Raw genomic sequence first — 16,860 nt, forward strand, 5'->3', positions numbered from 1 at the left:
AAATCGGTCTTTGGGGATGCTATTCCAAACTCGGTTGTGTAGAGACTCATTTGGCTTTCCCTTCAGACACTTTATCATGTTTTCCTCCGAGATAAGATCATCGTAGATCTTGTAGTAGATCTTTTGGACTTCAAATATGTCCTTATTCGATAGTGGGATATTCATGGTCTTGTGTGATCGTGGGATCTTTTTATTTTCAAGATCGTGTTGGTAAAAACACCAAGAATTTTTGCCTTCATGACAGAGCTCGTGTAATGGATTTTCATCTGTGGACGTTTCATGGAACAGTCCGGATAGGCAGACCTTCCTCATTTTTCTCCAGTCTGTGTTGATGTTGTCCCTGATGGCTCGTTTGAAGTGAACCATCAACTTCCAAAAGGCCTCGTAACTTAGCTTTCCATTACCTTCGGCCTTCCCTTTTGACTCCAAATAGCCGATCTGTGTAACAAGTCTCTCGACTAAGTAATTTTTACACTCAGTCTTTTCCACCTTTACGTTTCCATATGGTCCAGCACCATAGTTCATTCCACAAACTTTATTGTAGGCAGAAGAGGAGTTACTGTTATCCACCAAAGTTGTACACCTGAGTTTGATGTTTTGTGATCGACCCCACATCAACACTGCAGCATCCTCTTCCCTATTTTTTGGACTGCAGTGGTAGTTCTTTTCACAATGTGGTAGATGTTCAACCATCTCACTATTAAACTGGGCCTGGTTTATTTTTCCAGTCAGTTTCCTACGCTTGAGCATTTGGCACTGAAAGCAGTTTTTACAGAACACATTAAAGTCCACAACCATGCCTGTTAACATTTCCATAACGAAAGCAGTGACAATTTGTGAATAAGGACTCCTAGATCCGTCAAAGGACACATCAATATTAAAGAAGCCATCAATGGGGTCTATATTTAACTGTTTTTTATATTGGTCAAATATTATACTGCGAGTGTTTTCTTGCACTTCCTCCCATCTCATATTAGCCGCATTTCTTATATGATTCTGGCACCTGCTATACACCAATGGTGACACAAATTTCATTCCATTTATGGCACACTTACTCTTGTAGAACATGTATCCTTGGCCATTTAGCATGTTGAAGTACACTAATGTCTTCAGAATCTCGTGATTTCCCATCAATGCTCATGAAACTGTATGATTACAGTGGTTACAGCTTTCTGTCACTTGCACATCAACATGATGTGCAAGTGACAGAATTCGTTTCTCTGATTAAACGAAGCAAGCCTACATCTCTGATTAAACCATGGGTTTCTCTCATCCTCTTTTCTGTTTTCCCCGGCACCGGTTTGTAGCATCCTGGTTAGAAGAAACAAATGTGGGGTAGAAATTGTTATTCACTGTATTCATAGAACACATTTGAATTTTTTTATATATCATGGGGGTATTAATAACACAGGAAAATAAAGATTGTTCAAACTTTATTGTATATGAAAATGGCACATGTTGATCAACCTTGACTGTATGACATGATGTGTTATGAAAGCAAAAATAACAGACAATTATCATCTAAGTACTTTTCAAGTTCCTTATCTGTCACCATTAGCACTGTCTCACGTGATGTTACTTTATATTTAATTTCTTCCGATTCACTGTTTTCTTCTGTGCCCTGTCTAAATAATTTCAATCGTTTTGTGGCACTGCTCTCGGTATCTTTACACCTTTACAAACCACTGGAAGTACCTACCTCATCACCATTCTCGTGATTTCCCATCAATGCCTATCTGAACTATGGTATCTGTGCATGGGGTTCAACCACTGCAAACCACCTCAAGTCCATCATCACCCAGCAAAAATCTGCTATCAGAATAATATCAAATTCTGCTTTCAGACAACACACAGCCCCCTTGTTTAACTCCCTAAACATGCTAAACATAATCTCACTCCACAAATTCTCTTGTGTCAACTACATTTACAAAACCCTGTTCTTAAATGCAAATCCTTGTCTGAAACTCTTCCTGGACAGATGTAATAGGACCCATTATCACCACACCAGAAATAAATATCTCTTTGATATCCCCAGAGTTAAACTTAATCTGTGTAAACACTCTATGCAAATAAAGGGACCCAGTTTATGGAACTCACTCCCTACTGAATTGAAAAGCTGTCCAACTTTTACATCATTCAAAATCAATACTAAAAAGTACCTAATTTCATCTTCATAGTTTTTCACTTTTTGCCTTAAAATTGCACTGTATCAATTGCTACCCAATCTCCCAACCTTTATGTTCCCAATTTGAACATCTTTACCATTGTGATCATTGCTGTTTTCTTATATGTGCTGCCAATCTGTTGTATGGTGTTTATAAATCTTGTTTATCTGTATCTTTTGCTACCCAGTCTCCCAATCTTTATGTACCCATTCTGAACATCTTTACCATTGTGATCATTGCTGTCTTATATGTGCTGTCAATCTGCTGTATGGTGTCTATTAATCTTGTTTAAATTACTAATCAAGCTGTCAATGTAATCAATCAGAGCTTTAATATAACAATGTGCTTTAATATACTTACTTATCTCTCTCATCTCATTTTTCTCTTGTAATGTATCTTTATCATTTATCAATTCTGATTGAAATCACCTACTTAAAATTATCTGCTAGATTAAGGACCTGCCCGAAATGCTGCGCGTACTAGTGGCTTTACAAGAATGTAAATACTGTACTATCCAATGTATTCTCACAAACCCAATGTACCTTCTTGTATATATATATAAATAAATAAATAAATAAATAAATAAATAAATAAATAAATGCTCGTGAAACTGTATGATTACAGTGGCTACAGCTTTCTGTCACTTGCACATCATGTTGATCAACCTTGACTGTATGCCGTGGTTTATTATGAAAACAAAAATAACATAATTTTCCATAATTATCATCTAAGTACTTTTCAAGTTCCTTATCTGTCACCATTAGCACTGTCTCACCTGAAGTTACTTCTTCACTGTTTTCTTCTGTGTCCTGTCTAAATAATTTCAATTGTTTTGTGGCACTGCTCTCGGTATCTTTACGCCTTTTCAAACCACTGGAAGTACCTACAACATCACCATGTTCGTGATTTTCCGTCAATGTTTGTGAAACTGTGAGTTTACAATGACTACAGCTTTTTGTCTCTTGTACATTATCCTGTTGATCAGATATCTTGACTGTATGACATAGTTTATCATATAAACAATCATACACATAATTATAATCAAGGTACTTTTCAAGCTTCCTATCTGTTACCATTAGCACTGTCTCCTGTGATTTTATTTTATAATTAATTTCTTGCCACTCACTGTGATCTGTGTCTTGTCTCAACTCTTGAGCTGAAGCAGCTTTTTGTTGTTGATAAATGCGGCTAGCATATGCCGCTTGCGCTTGTTTTAGTTTTTGAGTCTTCGACTTGTGTGGCATTGTGCAATCTCGTTTTATTGTATGACAGCATTCACCTTCTGCAACAGGAAACAAATATTAAAATGAATAAAATTTAATGGTATGGTGAGCCTGGTCGTATAAAAAGTTTCACATTTCACAGCATATAGTGAGCCCTTAGTGGGACCTACTTAAAACAGGAGCAGGGGTGTGGGCAGGAGGTTGTATTGGATATAATTGACTGTAACAGGAGGTGGGCTGTGAGTGAGTTGAGCAGGATGTGAACCCCCCCTTTTAACAATGCCCAGGGTTTATCTGTCATCTTTGTTGAATATCCGGTACTTATTATCAATGTAGTCATCTGCAAAGGATGATACAGTTCTAGTTTGTGTCCTTGTATCTTCTGCCATATATATATATATATATGAGATAGGCAGGGTGTAGAGTCTTTGATCCGAGAGTACATTAACATCGACACGTTACGCCACGGAAAAAAATTAGTCTTTGTCTATCTATGCCATGGACAGATAACCTTGAAACAAAGACCATATGTTATTGGGATGTATTTGATTCAATTCTATCACAAATTTATAATAAAAAATTCAGATGACTATAAATCTTAGCCAATAATTAATTCCCTATTTGTTGCCAGGGCAGATCATCTCGAGAAAGTATTAATTAGAATTGAATATTTAAAGAATTTAAAAAATATGAACAAAAAAGAGGGACTTTTCATGAATATAGATATCGAACATATAAATAATGAAAACTTTAACACCCAAAAAATTCCTGGATTATATTATTTACCCCTGAGACAAAATCTCATAAGACAATTATTTATAGCTTATAAGTTATATAAGTTAATAAATGATAATATTGATGATTCCCACATTAAATTTAGTTATCCGCACAATCTTAGCACAAGACAGTTAATTTATTGGAAAATTTACGATATGTCAGGATTAACAGCTGATAATAAATTTGTCTGGTATGAAATTTTTTCACACAATTTCACAATCAGGATATTGTAATAGATGAAGATTTTGGGGTATATTCCCCATTTAAAATTGAAGAGGCCAAAATGATAATATATATTAACACTGTGGTAGATTTATGAGTTTTTCTTTTAGATGGGGTAAGAAATGTTAAACAAAGTTTAAAACAAAGTTTAAGTGAGTATATTATTAGAAATTGTTTAAGTTATGAACAAACATTAGAAGTAAACAAAAAATCAATTGCAAATATTGATATGTACATTAAAATCGATGAAGTCATGAGATATGATGAGAATATTGAGCGTCTTATTACGAATTATGAATAAATGATAATTGGTCAAAACTAAGAAATATATCACTATCTATAGCGTGGGACATGCATTGTGATTTATAAAAACAATTTACCGGTATTATTAATAAAATTAAAAATCCAATAGAAATAATACCAAGACATGCAAAATTGTATTCTTATCTTTCCCCTGATTATGCAATAACTAAAATGATGGCTTACCTCTCACAAAAAAGGGAAAATATATATATTTGGAATAATCAGTACAAAAATTATTATATTGATATTCATGGTATTATTAAAAAGAGGAGAAATCGGGGGTTGTTGGAAGATCAAGTTGTAAAAGGGGAGGTAGTGGAGGTGGTGGACAGTCAAGAGGAAAAAGAAGAAGAAGAAGAAGACGAAGATTACATTTGTACAACATATCAATGATGAAATAATGATGAGAGATATTTTTTAATGGTTTTGTCAGTTTGTTCAATCCTCTCCCGATTTTTATTCCGTTACAACTTTCCAATCATAACATCTTGATGATATTCTCTATGCCATTGATAACAAAACAAACTAAAAGTTGTAAAGAAGGATGAGCTTTAGTCAAAGACTAATCCGGTATTAGGGAGACAGGGATAACCTTAGCAAGGAGGTTATATAAAGAGACCTCGACCACTTGGTGGTCCACATCTAGAACTAACTAAGTACAGTAGTCACAACAAAAAAATGCAGTATAGGATTTGCCCATTAGAGCCATAAGTCAATTATGAACCAACAACCCCATCTTCATCCTGCAGCCGATTGCTTGCTGGAATTTGTCAGAACTATATTTGGTAGCAACCCAGATCCTATTCGCCTACTAAATATTTGGAACAGCCTCAGGCTCGATAACGACCTTCCCAAAATAAATATAACAACGTTCACTCTGAACATAATTGACCCAGACCTGTTCCCTATCAACAACCCAACTTTACATGCACCTGAGACATCAAATCCCCCCTTCCCGCCATCTCCTTCACCTATCCAACGTCCCCAAATTGCTCCAGCTGAGCTCTGCAACAAAATCACCTCATCAACTAATGATCTTAACCCACCCTCTAAAAGAACACAGAAAATCGATTGGATCAACAGAAACAACAAATTATTATCTACTTTACTTTCATCCGTCTTAAGATCCAACAGTGACGATGATTCATCTGAAAATTCGTCCAAAAGTGGAGTGGACTCATAGGATGAAAAATCTCCAGATCAAGTAAGTAATTATCAAAAGGTATCAAAGCCGAGGAAGAAAAAAATTATTGTTTAAAATAGGTGGTAACGATACATAACAAAAAATATCTTCTGACCAAACTTAAATTTTTAACATACATGAAGTACATGTGTCTCAAGAGTATACATGTCCATATTTACCAAAAAAGTGTGAAATATGAACATGTCTTAGAGTACATATATGTGTCTGTATTATAAACTCTAAAATAATATTGATCTCATTCTCAATGGCAATAATCATTATAGTTTGATGTCTCTGTGGTCTTCCTCAAGAACAGACATCCATAATTATGAATGTATTGAGCCACATTATATATTTTATTCACCCATTACAAAAGAACTGTAAATTATTTGAGCATAGCATAAATCGTATTATTGATTTTAAACATTACTGGGCAATGTTGATGATGTCAGTAGTTAGGGTGGTGATAACCGGTGGTGATGATGGTGATGGTGGCTAAAGTCGACGGGGTGCTTGGGATATAGCTGAGCGGAAAGGGTCTAAATATTTGGGAGAGAGAGTGAGAGAGAGAGAGAGAGAGAGAGAGGTGGCACCACCTTTTAAAGGATGCGGTAACGTCAGATGATAACAAAACTTGTCCAGAGTATATAAACAGATGACCAGTAGTCACTTAACCAGCCCTACACAACAAGTCTTTGACTATAGAGCTCATCCATCTTTACAACTGAAGAGTTTAGTTTGTTTTGTTGCTCACTTGAAACATAAAGTATGTTTTTAAATACTTTTTTTATTTAATTTTATCATTATTTAAGTCTTTATTTGGTTCATTTTGAAACATAAGGTATGGTTAAAAAACTTTTTAATAAATTTTTTTTATCATTACTTAATTTATTAGAAAGGATTTGTTTTAATAATTCTAGGCTTCTGTTCTGTATCAGACATTTTGTTAATTAATTTTAAAAATATTTAGATAGTGTGCTAAAGGGATAACGATGCAACTGATTTTGTTTTTCGTAGATGAAAGAAATCTCTCAACGTCGCTGCCGTTGTTCACGTCGACCCAAGAATGATAAATATCTTCTACCCCAGAAAATTAAAAAAGAGGATGCCCAAAGCTACGGACAAGTTTGTAACAAAAATTGTGACCCACATATGAAACCCAATAGATGGATGGTTGGTTTTAATACTGAAGAAAAGAAAGGAAGGATCTTCAGGAGCAAACCATGTTCTTACATATGCACCTTATATATCACATTCGATCCATTTAATCCATATAAAGATGGACTACTAGACTGAGACATTAACATTGAGATAGAACGTAATTTAAATGTGTCCTGCATTGAAATTCAGTTTCAAGGCAAGGATTCAGAATGTGATTTGGGGGATCTGAGAGAACATTTTGGACTAACTGAGCTCCAGGAGATATTTAAAAGAATAATATATATTCTCCCAGAAGTCGAGCTATCCAAAATATTAAAAATAATCCCATCCTTTAGAGATGAAAAGGTTTTAAAGCATACTGAAAAGATTAAAAGTCTTTTCACAATTGAAAAGTATAGGTGTAGATTCGCCAATTTGTATAGGAGATTATTCCCACCTTCTATTGTTACTAAATTAGTGTATTTGCTTGGTAAATAACCATGTATATAATATGGTACTAAGTTGGATTTGTGCTGATTGATTGATGAGGTATGGGACAAGAGTTGTTTGTGACCTAATTCATACATTTTATATAGGATCTAAGTTGGATTTGTGCTGATTGATTGATGAGGTATGGGGCATGAGTTGTTTGTGATCATATTTATATAGGATCTAAGTTGGATTTGTGCTGGTTGATTGATGAGGTATGGGGCAAGAGTTGTTTGTGACCTAATTCATACATCTTATATAGGATCTAAGTTGGATTTGTGCTGATTGATTGATGAGGTATGGGGCATGAGTTGTTTGTGATCTTATTTATATAAGATCTAAGTTGGATTTGTGCTGATTGATTGATGAGGTATGGGGCAAGAGTTGTTTGTGACCTAATTCATACATCTTATATAGGATCTAAGTTGGATTTGTGTTGAGTTGTTTATGATCATATATAGGATCTAAGTTGTTGGATTTGTGCTGATTGATTGATGAGGTATGGGGCAAGAGTTGTTTGTCACCTAATTCATACATCTTATATAGGATTCAAGTTGGATTTGTGCTGATTGATTAATGAGTTATGGGAGCAAGAGTTGTTTGTGACCTAATTCATATACATTTTATATAGAATCATAATAAAAATAAAATCTAACCAAGAACATTCTCGTGTCTTCTTATTTTCTCTTAATTTAATTTTTACTATGGACCAAAATCCAAAACATCTTATTTTTTATTTTTTCCTTTAAATTAAACTACAGTTGTACCTCTCTACTTATCAATTTAATCCGTTCCCAGAGACGGATTGTTGTTAATTCTCTACAACTATTTTCCTAGATTGAATCTTAACATTGACTTTCTTAGGACTCATTCATGACTTTCTTATGATATAATTTATAACATTCTTGGGACAATAATATAATAATAATAATAATAATAATTATTTTGGTTAAAAAAGGAAGAAAACAATGAAATTCTATTAGTGTATTAAGCAGCTACTTGGTCAATACAAAAAGTTTCTCACAGTAAATGAGTCACAGTTTTCGATCGAAATTGTGGTGTCACTGTATAACAACAGAACCTAACTTAACTTACCTAACACATACCTTACTAATACAACTCTTAAGTCAATAATTTATAGGTATCCTGTGACTGACATATGGAACAAACATGTGTGAGAGGTGAGTGAGGTTTGGTTTGGTTGACGTTTCATCAATATGAATCTTATTTTAAAGTGGTTCGGGAAGTTCAAATGAAATATACTCTCCTATGGTTTCCTGTTTTTTTTTTTTTTTACTTTAAAACTGATACTGAAATAGAATTGAATAATTAATAAACTAACTGAAATTATTATTAATACTACACCCAAAATGAAATATGGATATATGTAGGTATAAATAATAGTATGTGAGTCAATATTTATTTTACAGTTACCAATACAATGTGCTATATAGAGTGTCCCATTTAAAACTTCTCGGAGAACCTTAAGTTTAGGGATCTTATTATTTGTTGTTATATTGTCAAGCACACGATCGTGGCTATCTGAGATTTTAATATTATTCTCCTCAAAGACAAACTTGATGGCAACAGACCAATTTAGGGTATCACACCATTCTGTTGAGTTAACATTATTTACAATCTTCATGTGTGATTTACTATGATCGAAACATAATGTCTTTCTTTTACCATCTATTAAAAAATTGACATAGGTATCAGCTAAGGGCGTCAGAACTAAATATTCTTCTTCATTGCCTGAAGCAGGAATTAGTATATCATAATCCATTGACGATGATAGTTTTCTATATGGCCAGCCTTGAGGGCAGCCTAGAAGAACATCAATATGGTTAAATATTACAACTCTCCCTATTAATTTACTTGTGTTTGACTCTGTTTTCTTTTCGCTGGTAATTGAAGATTATTAAATATAAAGAGTTGTGAAACATTCCCCAATTTTAACTCAGTCTGTAACCATTTATGTTGTTCTGTATTATTATATATCAATAATTTATTAAATCTTTTATCATAATAAATAGATATTATAAAATTTAAGTGCATTCTTACAAACCAAAATTTAATTGAATCTTCGAATATTGTTAATCTTTTTTCATTTTCCTTGACTGCACACTCAGTATATAAATGGGGATTGTGACTCACTATTGCCCTCACTGACAGCAGAACAATAACTATCTTTTCCTTAAAACCTTATTCACTTTTAACTGATTAATATATATTTAGATTTGATATTTTTTTATATTTACTAAACCCATAATTTATGTAGTTTGTTACTTTTCTCTTTATTTATGACAACTAGAGCTTCCTCTTTAAGAATATTTTGAATATTTTCAATACTCTCACAACCATCAATCATCTTCCATGTTTCGTCCTTCAACTGTAGATAAATATCATGAACACATTTCTCAAATATTTGTTCTCATAAAGTTCTTCGCCAAATTTATCTCGTTTTTGTATTTCATTCACACTTACGTCAAGGAATAGCACCAGATCTGGTTTGGGGAGTCCAACATCTCTTTTCTTACACCAGTCCAAGTTCATGTCTTTCTTAGCAGCAGAGAAAGCTACGCCAGAGTAAACGAACCAATCAACAATGATATTTATATCCTCTTTTAGAGTTGATAATATTTTAGATAACAATTCCCATCTGTTAGCAGAAAAGAGGAGATGAATAGCGTGGTCATCCAGTTCTTGGACACCCTTCATGTAGCGGTTTATTATGCTGCCTATGTGGGTCGTTCGGTCTGGAAAGCACATAAGGATAGTAGGTTTTCCTATATCCAACAGTGTATTAACGAGCCTTTTAGCCTGTGTAGTTTTGCCAAAGCGGTCACTATCCTCTAATACAATGAGAGCCCCACGATCTTTATCTGTATATAGATGATATTCTATATATATTTTGAAATTTGTAGTTAAGTTGGCTGTCTTTTAAAATAGGTAGTAATGATAGATAAGAAAAAAATATCTTCTGACCAAACTTAAATTAACTTACGTGTAGTACATGTGTCTCAAGGGTATACATGTCCATATTTATCAAAAGTGTAAAATGTGAACAAATGTTTTAGAGTACATATGTGCCAGCATGTACCTCACCTCATAATTGAAAGAAATTTTTTGTCTTCATCGTTTTATGACAGGTTTCTGATTTGAACAAAATTAACCTCTGTTACTCTATACAGAATGCATTTTAGTGAATTTATAGCCATTCAATAATAGTATAGCGACAAAAGTTGAACAACACAATCTAAATAACATAATGATATTTGATAACATTATTGATGCCTCAAACTCCTTTTTTTATATCTGTATCATAAACTAAAATAATATTGATCTCATTCTCAATGGCGATAATAATTACAATATTGTTGTCTCCGTTATGAACGTATTGAGCCACATTATATATTTTATTCACCCATTAGAAAAGAACTGTAAATTATCTGAGCATAACATAAGTCATATTGTTGAATTTAAACATTACTGGGCAATGTTGATGATGTCAGTAGTGGGGTGTTGATAACCGGTGGTGATGATACTACTGAAGAGTTTAGTTTTTGTTGTTGCTTACTTGAAACATAAGGTATGCTTTAAATACCTTTTTTTTTATTTAATTTTATCATTATTTAAGTCTTCATTTGGTTCTCTTGAAATATAAAGTATGTTTTAAAGAACTTTTTATTTAATTTTTTTATCATTACTTAATTCTTTAGAAAGGATTATTTTAATAATTCTAGGCTTCAGTTCTCTATCAGACGTTTTGTTAATTAATTTTAAAAATATTTAGATAGTGTGCTAAAAGGTTCCCAGGAGTCGAGCTATGCAAAAATATTAAATCATAGTCCCATCTTTAAGATAAAGAGGTTTTTACTGAAAGATTAAAAGTATTTTCACCATTGAAAGTTATATAGGTGTAGATTCGCAAAGTTATAGGAGATTATTCCCACCTTCTGTTGTTACTAAATTGGTGTATTTGCTTGGTAAATAACCGTGTAATTTGGTACTAAGTTGGATTTGTGCTGATTGATTGATGAGGTATGGTGCAAGAGTTGTTTGTGACCTAATTCATATTTATTCAATTTAATCCGTTCCCAGAGATGGGGTGTTAAATTCTCTACAACTATTTTCCTAGATTGAATATTATCATTGACTTTCTTAGGAATCATTCAATTTCTTATGGTGAAATTCGTTTCCAGTAACTAGTGACTTAAAGTTGTTCATGAGATACAGTATCCTGCAGTTAATCCGTTAAAATAGAAATAATACTAGCTGGTAAAAAATGAAAAAGGTTTTAAGGAAGATAAAATAAATACTCGTCTTTGGGAAAGGATTAAATTCATAAGTGGAGGTACAATAATTTAAATCTTCATATATGAATTCCATTCAAAAATGATTATTTCAGGATTAATTCCACAATAAATGCTCAATCAAGACCCATCCATATATTCGATAGGCATTGAATCCTTATATGATGAAACATCATTAAAAAATTATTGTTTTCAGAGTTTTGGAACAATCAAAAATTAAATTAAAGGGAAAATAAGAAGACATAAAATGTTCTTAGTTAGATTATATTTTTAGATCGTCCTATATAAAAATGTATGAATTTAAGGTCTCTTGCCCATATACCTCATCAATCAATCAGCACAAATTCAACTTAGTACCAAATTATACGGTACTATAGTAATTTATATACAATTCTATATTTCTTTAATTAATTAATAACCAAGCAAATATATCAAGTTAGTCCAAAATATCCTCTCAGCGCCACAGAATCACATTCTAATAAGTCCTTGGCTTGAAACTCTAATTGTATACAGGATGAACTTAAATTACGTTCATGTTCCATGCCAATGTTACCATCCAAATGAATACAATTCATGCTAAAATATATCAATGGTGTCTTTGGCCTTCAACCCCTGCTGTAAACTAGCTAAAGCAAACATCAATCAGAAAATTTTTGCAAAGCAGTTTTGTTGTTCCCATCTGTTAGTTAGTTCCATTAACTCATCATTCAAAATTTTTTCTCAGCTTTGATGATTTCGAATTTAATCTTGAGGATTTCTTCTTTAGCCTTCAAGTTTCCATATCCAGCCTTGTAGTTTCTATCTAAATTCCGGAACTCATTATTGAGATTTTCATATTCAGATTTCAACTGAATTGTTTTGTTCAGCAACATACGATAGGAATCCAACAACTGTACAATTATCCGTTCAGATAATTTATAGTCGATTACTTCATTCTCCATCATGATGACCAACCATCCTTGAGTAGTAGTTAGTATAACTACCACTATTGAAATAGAAAATATTAAAATTATAGTTAACTTTTAAAATTATCAAATATGAATGAGCAAATATAAACTCATTCACCAATTATTCATAATGCCATTTAAAATTTATATGTTATTAAGACTGTTGGATTTTGGGGGTTAGTGTACAATGACAATATATATTTTTTGTGTTGAGAAATTATTGTTGTGGTGGGTAGAGGGCGAGGGGGGGGGTGTCTTTTACCTTTGTAAACAAATTTTCTAATAAATTAACTATATAATTAATACATTCAACTTATAATAGTTGTATTTATATTTTTTTTCTAAACGTTTTGTAATATTGAATTTTTTAATAAAACTCACTTACCATTAAGGGAAGGTTAGTTAACTGACTGATCTAGAGACATCCTTGCGGCTTATATAATACTAACCATTCCCAGAAAGAACTTTTAAGTGGTATTGGATTTATCTATTCTAGGGGCCAGAATGCAGTACTTGGCCCCAAAATGCCAAGTTTACAAATTTATATATATATTTTTTTCTAATGATTTAATAAAATGTTAATTTATGAAATCATAAATAAGTCTGCTCGAATTTTTTACTATGTCCAAAACACTGCGCACGGGAGTAGTAACTTTTTGAGAATATAAAATACTCTTGTAAACAATAAACCCACAATAAGTTTAATTAATTGCACCATGCTATCCGATAAAAAAGACACCTAATTGCACCATGCTGTCCAATAAAAAAGAAATCACATACACGATGTCCAACTCGACCAAATCGTTCAACAACCAGATACCTATTTTACTAGTGATGTTAAAACAGTAGTGACTTCATATCAAGGGGGCACTAGTTAATTTTTTAACGGTTGTTGAATGCAACCAATATTCTTTGACTTGTTGTGTATGAAAAAGAGGTTGCAATTGTTCGAAATTTCAGTACTGCAGTCTGAATAAAAAGGGCGATTTTTTTTTTATTTTTTTCAAACGAATATCACACATTTTCAAGTGAGTTGAAATTTAGGGGAAAACCACTACCTACAGATTTTAGATTCATATAATGTATAAGTGTGAGTAACGTGCTGGGTCAGAGAAAATATTAAAATATAAAAAGTAACTCACATCCTGTCAGCCTCGCTATTCGGGATGTCTTACGTCTCTCATAGTCACTCCTCAGTCTTGTAGATTCCAGCCAGTAAGAAGGTCTCTTCCACTATCTCTCCAGGTGAGCATCTAATATCTCTATCCACTATCTCTCCAGGTAAGCATCTAATATATATATATATATATATATATATATATATATATATATATATATATATATATATATATATATATATATATATATATATATATATATATATATATGTATATATATATATATATATATATATATATATATATATATATATATATATATATATATATATATATATTATATATATATATATATATATATATATATATATATATATATATATATATATATATATATATATATATATATATATATATATATATATATATATATATATATATATATATATATATATATATATATATATATATATATATATATATATATAGTATATATATATATATATATATATATATATATATATATATATATATATATATATATATATATATATATATATATATATATATATATGTTGACCAGACCACACACTAGAAATTGAAGGGACGACGACGTTTCGTCGTCGAAACGTCGTGGGTTCCCCTCTCTCCCCTGTTCTTGCTAAATTCTACATGGAATACTTCGAAACTGTTCTTCTTCCTTCTATTGATACTCGTCCCTCTCTCTGGCTTCGCTATGTTGATGACATTTTTGCTTTATGGCCTCATGACCTTAATCTTTTCCAGCCTTTCCTCGCCTCTCTTAACAATCTGGCTCCTTCTATCCATTTCAAAGTTGAGTGGGAATCTAATTCCCTCCTTCCTTTTCTTGATGTTCATGTCCACAGCTCTGTATCTGGGTTCTCTTTCTCTGTCTACCGTAAACCCATGCATAGTGGCATGTACATTCACTTCTTTTCCTACCATCCTCTTTCTGTTAAGAAAAGTGTCCTCGTCTCTCTCTTCCTCCGCGCTCTACGCATCAGCGACCCTCAGTTTCTTGATTCTGAAATTGCCTTTATCTACAAATCATTCTCTCGCCTTGGTTATCCTTTGCATTTCATCAACTGTGCCCACTCTCAAGCTAAACGAAATTTCTTTCATCCTAAACCTGCTTCCAACACTAGTAGCACTGTACTATGCCTTCCCTTCATATCTGAACTCAAAACTTTTACCAATACCTTTCGTCCTCTTGACATTAAACTCGCTGTTACGGACCCGGATTCAGCGTCCGAGCCTGGAGCAGTGACAAACACGCCATCTGTGGGTCAGCTCCCGAAACCCCCGCCAAACGAACGACGACACCTAGTGAGGACAGCGTGTACTGGCCTCGAGGACCAGTTTCCAGTCTGGTTCAGCACTCAACACCGCCGCTCCTGACCTCTGGTGAGGTGGTGCTCCGACGACAGCGCCATCTATGGGCTGGATACGTCAGGCGTTAGTATCTGAGCCTGTGAGTGTGGTGTATTAGTGTCCCGGTTATTGATGACGTGTCTGTTTACAGAGCCGACCTGGGACCACTGTGTTGAAGGTGGAGTCAGTCTACCCGAGGCAGCCAGTCTCCATACTGTGAAGTTTGCTGCAGCTGTTGTGACGTCGTCCCCCCCCCGGAAGAACACTGTGGTGTGTTAAGCCTGCCAGTGGAGTGGCAGTGGAAGGATTTACCCGGGACCGACGGTTGGAGACGATAATCCACTGGGGTATTGAGGACAGGAGGGTGATTGGTGATATCACACGAGACTCCTGTCTAGGGCGTACCCCTTATATCGTTCTTGGAGTGGCCGTACCAGCCTTGGTGGCTCTGTACCTGCCAGCAGACCTGCTGGACGTGTGGTTGACGGCCTCCACGACGGTGCCCCCAGTGGACCTGTGTTGTGGCTGACCTGTGGCCAGGGTAGACTCGGCGTTCTCAGAGGACACGTCTTGAGGCCACGAAGAAAGCACCGCGGACTCAGCACCTAGCTTCGAGGATCTATAGTCTCCAGCAGGAGACTACAGTGTTGATCCCCTTGTAAAGTGTTAATACCCCTCCCCCTTGTGTACTCTTTTATTATATATATTTAAACGGTGAAGGTGAATATTATATTATATTAAGTTCTTACCTTTCTTTCCCTACTCCCTTTAAGTTACTTGCGTCACGGATCGCATCCCTTGATAGCCTCTACTGGCTTGGGGCCGGATATATATCTTCCTCTAACTACATCAGAGTAAGAACCCCGTTGCGTCCCGAGAGGGCCGTAACACTCGCCTTTCGACAAACTAACACACTTCGTAGCAATCTAGTTCACACTGCTCCTGCTTCTAATGCTGCTGGTGTCTACTCTATTTTCTGTTCATCTTGTCCTCTCCAATACTTTGGCGAAACTGGCCGTACACTGAATGACAGACTTAAAGAACACAAGAGAAGTGTTAAGTCTGCTGACACTAACAATGCTCTCTTCTGCCATGTGAGGGATTCTAATCATCCCATTGATTGGTCTTCCTCCAAAATAATCTTTCCTGCCTCTACTCTACACAGACGCCGTCTTGTAGAATCGGCTCTTATACACAATGTACCCAACATGAACTTGAGTCCTGGCTTTGTTGTTGTGGACTCTTCCCTTTCACACTATATACTCAAATGCTCTAATCTTTCTAACAAACGTGACTTAACATAAGCTTTCCCCCTTCCATTTCTTTCTTTCTCTTTCCCTTTTTTTTCTCTCTTCTCCCTTTTTCTGTTCATTGTCTTCTACACTCCCTTGCTATCCTCTTCTTATTCCTATTACTTTCTCCTTCGGTGGTTATAATAGGAGCTGCCTCGTATGGGCCAATAGGCCTGCTGCAGTTCTCATTACTACTATCCCCTACACCTGACTTTCCTCCTCAGCTCTCTCTTGCCTATTTAATGCCTGTCCCTACCTGTCCTCATCACAATCGACTTGAGAATGGTCCAGGACGG

The 16,860-nt window shown here is 34.3% G+C and overlaps 1 pseudogene; it reads right to left on the reverse strand.

Moving 5' to 3' along the window:
- Positions 1–9,759: 9,759 nt before the first annotated feature.
- LOC123756289 (thymidylate kinase pseudogene) lies at positions 9,760–12,390 on the reverse strand (annotated as a pseudogene).
- Between the last annotated feature and the right edge of the window lie 4,470 nt (positions 12,391–16,860).

The sequence above is a fragment of the Procambarus clarkii genome, chromosome 55, assembly GCF_040958095.1.
Source record: "Procambarus clarkii isolate CNS0578487 chromosome 55, FALCON_Pclarkii_2.0, whole genome shotgun sequence".
NCBI classification, from domain to species: Eukaryota; Metazoa; Arthropoda; class Malacostraca; order Decapoda; family Cambaridae; genus Procambarus; species Procambarus clarkii.